Genomic DNA, 6,218 nt, shown 5'->3' with positions numbered 1-6,218 from the left:
GTAAGTTGTGATGATTGTAAAAACACATTTTCTGATTCTGTAGTGTACTTTGCACAGGCCAAGGCCCAATATGAAAAGCAAAACCAAAGAAAATCACATTGTAACATCGCATAGGAAAACATGGGACTAACACCACAAAATAAGAAGCATCATCAGTTAAAAAAATAATTAAAAGTCTTAAACTGGTAATCTGTAGGTTGCTTAATGGAAATGTTTAAACATGCTGCTTCTAAAATTAGCAGGGTATGCTGTCCTATGTCTCACTTCAGTACTTCTCAGAGACAGTACCTGCAGCACACACTTTCAAGATACCGTGGTTTCTCTTCTCTCAGCCTTTGAGACCCAGGCACTGGGCCATATGATGGGAGGTGAAACTCAGGTAGGTCAAATGATGGGTCTGGGATACACTGTCTTGACTCTCTCCAGGGATCTTCAGACTGTACTCACCCATTGGGTTGCAGACCCCCAGCTGCAGCCCCACATCCCTCTTCCATTGAGCCTAAGTGTTGGATGGACTTGGGCACAGGATGCCTGGCACACAGAGTGACAGAGCAAGCAGTACCTCTGTGCAGTGCAGCAAAGGAGTGAGGCAAGAACCTGGCAGATGGGGAGTGTGAGACAGGAGCTGGTGTACTGAAATTCACCAGCTGTTTGCCTGACGGCATTCCTGAGTCTGCATCAGCCCAGTTGTCTGTAAGAAGAGAACAGAAGAGCCTTTAGAGAACTGTTACTGACTCAAGTCATCCACAAGTGAGACTCGGCTGTCACCATTATTATCCACTGCTTAGAAATCTTAAAGAAAGTTCCATAAAGGAATCATCTAGTGCTTCACTTGCATATCTTAGTGCAAGTCTACTTATTTGTCACCTTTTTTTTTTTTTGTTGTTGTTGTAACTGTTGGCTGATCAAGTTATCAGTTAAAACTACTGCTACTACTACTGATAATCTTCATTTTCTGATCACATTTTTGCATAAAATATTTTTTATCAGGATAATTATTGTGTTCTAAAATAGTGTCCTTCATCAAGGCAATGGATTTCATTTTTTTTAAATTTGGTTAATGTGCGTTTCTCTTTTTAAAAAATTGTGCAAACTATGTGTTATTATTTGAATTTCAATTTGAGATGGTGTCAATCTTCTATCATAAGTTTGACATTCAGATATGCTATTACATTTCTGAGAAACTAAATGAAATTTGATGAAAAAAATAGTCTTGCAAATATTTATGCCTGCTTCTGTGAATTTTGGGTTTTGTTCACTTCAGAATATTTTCATTCTTCATAGACATGAAGATAGAGACTGCAATAAAGTTAAAAAGTAATGACCAGAGCATATAAAATGGAAAATATAAATTATTAGAAAACAAAAAGATTTTTCCTTGGAGGATTTGAATCCCCTTATCAAAAATATCTTCCTTTCTTGTTATATGCAATTTTTAAAAGTGTTACAAGATGTAGGAAATGCATCAGTACCAGAATTCTCTTTTGTTTTACAGGTTTTCAGAGTATCATCTAGAATTTACCCTCCAGGAGTGAAAATCCTCTCTTGAATAAAAAGAATTTTCAAGCACCCAGGTGGCTGTTTCTCCTTTCGATTGAAATGTTATTAACTAATTTTAAATAAGTCTCTAAATGATAAGGCTCACATTCTGGGGTTTTACTTAAATGACTTTTAATAAAATTACTTCAGCTAAGGCATAACCATTTAAGAAATCTGAAAATACCTTCTGTCCCAAGATTTTTGATGGCAAAATTGAATCATTATCTGTATAACCCAGAAGGCTCAAATTAATTTTGCATTATCAATTATATAGTTGAGCAAACAGATGAGAGTTCATATTAGGAAATCCACATAACCATATACATATGCGTATCCTCACATATATATGTGTATACATAAAGTATGCATGTTTATCTATGTAACCGAGGTTTCTTCATATTTGTCTGCTCTTTAAAATGTAACAACCAGGCAGGTGGTATATCCTCCATAATCAGTTGCTCAGGAGAAGATTCCTGAATGAAAAGATGAAAAGAAACTGCAAACTTGGACACTGGTAGTAGCATACGAGAGATTATTTGGAATTTTAAATTTTAAACGTGAATGCAGCAGGCCTTTACTTGACAGAAGATTCCACTTCTAGTGGAAGTTCCTTAACCTCAGTGGAAAGATGAGGATGACGTCATACACCCATATGCATAATTATAGATATTGTATATCTAACTTCATGTCTATGAAGAATGAAGAGGAAAAGGGAGGTTCATTACAGTTATGGTTGGTACTCCGGTGGCCCTTAATTTCCGTTAGTGCTAAAAGGCAAAATAATAGATCACAGTGTCATAGGCTGATCAAAATTTGGAAACCTCAAACCAACTATATTACGCACAAAAGGCTGTCACAGAGACCCTATGAGAGACCAAAAGAACACCAAAAAAGGTCTGCAAAATGCAAATATGGTATCACCAGCCTGGGAAATAGAGGCAACATCATTCTTACCATTGGAATGTCCCTTATACTACATGAGTGTTTTCTCATTTGGTTCCTAGGCATTTTCACAGTTTGACATTTCTTACAGTACATAATCCTTGCAACAAAATTCAGTGCTCACAGTACAATAACAAGCAGCAGCAAGGCTTTTCTACATATTCCTCCAAGTGATTTTCCTTAACATGTGATCAGACTTCAAAAAATATGTTGTTTTGTAGCTTTTTTTGTCACATAAGCTTCTGCATTTAAAAATAGCTGTGTGAGCAGCAGGAGAATCTGTTCTCTGGCTTGGTCTGTGATTAGATTCCACTCTGGAGGCAGAGTTTCTCTCTGGATGTTACTGCGTGGGCTGAGATTTCTGAAAGAAGAGATTTCCAGTTGTGACGATCTGTTCCAGAACTGGTATATGTGTTGGCAAAACAAATGACACTGAGTGTTTATCTGAGCTTCCTGCCACTGAAACCACTGTAGCTGGCAAACTGGAGACAGAATACAATACTGGTATGAGAAAAAGGAAGCAGTAACTGAATTTCTCAGGAAATGCTTTCATACAGCAATCAGGAGATATTATTCAACATCAAGAAAATGGATTAAAAAGGTAATACATAAATATGCACAACTGTAAAACTAAACAACTTGAAACATTCCATCACTGATAGTCCAGGAATTCAAAATACCAAAAAAATAAGCTGTAATTAAAAAAAAACAACAAACCACACACAAAAAAAAACACCAAAACCCCTAACAAACAAAACCAACCATCCAAAAACCAGAAACCCAATCAAACAATAACAAAAAACTCCAACAAAACAGCAAAAAACAAACACACCTCCCTACCCCTAAAACCCCAAAACCAAAAACTCCTGAACTGACAGCTGATTAATTCTGGAAGCCTCTTTCTAACAAACCTAGTAACAAACAAGAATCTCTGTACAGTTAGAAACAGCATATGCACCACTAATACGCTACCAACAAAGTAGCTTGGGCTTCTTCAGCTTGGTGTTGAAAACCCTTCCTCCCAAATCCAAATCCTTAATCTCAAACAGCCAGAAGAACATTTCTGTCTAAGTAATATATGTGTTGAAACATTAGGGGATGTGAGTCAACAACATGCCAGATTAAAGCCCAAAGTTTGGCAATGAAGGTCTTTTATTTTGAGAAACGTAAAGGGTACACTTGATGCAAAATAAAACATGCCTCTTTTAACAGCATGTACATATGGTGGTATATTTACGTGTGTAAAGCATTTTCTCTTAAATTCCATTGCACTCCAACTGTCTTGCAAAAGAACAATATTTTTAAAAGCCCCACTCCCTGCTGGTTTTATTGCTGTGTGTCTGAGAGAGGTACAGTGTGTGCATTGTTAGCAGTTTCTCTTAACATTAATTTAGTCTTCTGCAAAGGATCAGGAAAACTGTGATATTTTTTGTCTTTCATAAGAAAATACCAGATAAATCTTTTATCTCCGTACCTCCTCTCCACAGCTTCTGATTAGAAGCATACACTGTTTTTCAAGTTTGAGAAGCATTACTTAGAAAAAAAAACCCAAATAATTCCTCTTATCCCAAGCCCCTATAACTTTGTAAATCCCACTTGAATGATCTTTTGCAGCCAAAGTGCGGTGGATGCAAAATTTCAACCTCCTGCCTTGTTTTTTTGGGGAAAGTGAGATCTGAAAAGAACAATGATTGCTATTACTGCAATGTCAACCTGACAGCCTTCATAGCTAACTGTTGGTCCGAGTCCTGGCACTAAGCTGTGTGCTCCTTGGACACGCTGAGTGACTGTATCTTCCCTTTAGTTAAATAGCTCAGGTGCAAGGCAAAGCATCCAAAAATATGAGTCTGAACGCTGCAAAAAGTCAAGGAAGACAGGTAGTTGCTGTCTGAGGATGATTCAAACTTGCCTGAACTGAAATGGTATTCACAATCTACAGCGAATTAAAAGAGGGATTGTGCCAACTAAGCTCTACTTCCCTGTTGATAGAGGCTTCACTGTCTTCCTGTTTCAGCCATTCAACCTCTATCCTACATTAGACAACTTCTACACCACCAGTTCAGATTCTCAGGGTAACAAGGCTTACTTACCTTCAGTCACAGAAAAACATACTGACTGTTTAAGCACACTGATACTGTTAGAGCAGGGGAAAAAAATCACAGCTGAAAGACAGCTCAAGAATCTGATGTTAACCGCATTTCCACTATTAATTGTGGTAGGGAATTAGGGGCATTCATGATGATGACCTCTGGACCCAGCTAGAAAGCAGCTGTTAAAAGCTCTCAGGCTGAAATCAGCTGTTGTTTTTCCTTCTGAGAAGTCAGTACCTGTTCAGCAGTCGTGCTGGTTTGATTCCACTTGTGTGCTGATCCAGGAGTTTCTAAATGCAGCAGTACTAGTCATCTGAACAAAATTTATTTCCAATATACAACATAAAGTCTATATACATAAATGTTTTATAAAGCGTAAAAATATAAAGCACAGCTTTTCTGCCCCAAAGCTTATCCTCAAGTAAAACATCTTTCCACCAACCTGCAAGCTAGAGCTTCACATCAAAAGTAAATCTGCCCCTTTGCATCTAGTGTACTTAGAAGAAAAATAATGCTTCAAGCTCAAAGTCTGTATGTCCTAACTGATTACTGAAAATTTAGAATTTAGACAATAAAGAATGTGCCTGCATCTTACTAATGGAGTCCTTTGACAGGTATTCATATAATCTTTTAATGTTTTTTTTTTTCCTTTCCTAAATAGGTATTAGTTAAGTGACTGGCTAGTCAACTAATTGAACACTAGATGAGTTCTTCCCTTTGTGAAGTAATAGTTTTAAATAAATAGCAGATTGATAAGATGGTAAAAAAATATTACCATCATACTAGTAATTTAGTAGTATGCTCATTTCTACTGTTGCATTTTGGGAGTGGCTGTTGGAAGTAATGGAATTATGCTAGCATGGAACTGAAGTTCAGAATGAGACTGTTCCAGCTATATCTATATATATCCCAGGGTATATCCCAGGGTAATCTTAAGGTGAGGTGTTAGAAAACTTAGGAGAATACAGGCAATATTAGTGTTGAAAATGCTTGTTTAATGGATATTTATTATTTCACTACTTGCTTCTTTTATTAAGATCTATTTCTTTAAAAACTTTAATTGTAGATAATATTTAAGAAGTTGAGTTTACAAAACTGAACCCTCAAAACTATACTTAAATGTAGATCAACTTATTTTTCTTTTCTTTTTTTCTTCCAACACCCGAGCTCATCCCCCACCCCCCATTCTGATAAGACATATGAAAGTGGGACCATCATTACACATTCAGTGGTAGAATAATAATTCTTTACCCATTCCTGATTTCTGGTTGAGCCTTGTGTTACTTTTGAAAAGTTATCCAGCTCTAAGTAAAGACTGAAAAAGAATGCAGCAACATTGTCAGTAAGTTCTTCAAATTATTTATTGTGAAATATTAATTTTGTACCTAGTCTGAACCTCACTAGCTGGGCTATGTTCTTGGATTTGAAAGTGTGCCAATCTTTTTTTGAATTTATTCTTGAACCTTTTCATTTGGCATGCTCCTTTTGAGACCAGACACATGTTTTTATCAGATGGTGTACCTGCTTTTAACAAAACTCCCTTCCCGTATTAGTGGCTAGTAGCTCAGTGTAGATGTACAAAAATGTTAAATGGAACACAATTTTCCTTACATATGCAAAGTTCTGCTAGATAAACTTAGTGACTTG

This window comes from Falco punctatus (genome assembly GCF_963210335.1).
Source record: "Falco punctatus genome assembly, chromosome: 3".
NCBI lineage: Eukaryota > Metazoa > Chordata > Aves > Falconiformes > Falconidae > Falco > Falco punctatus.
This window is presented reverse-complemented; position numbering follows the sequence as displayed.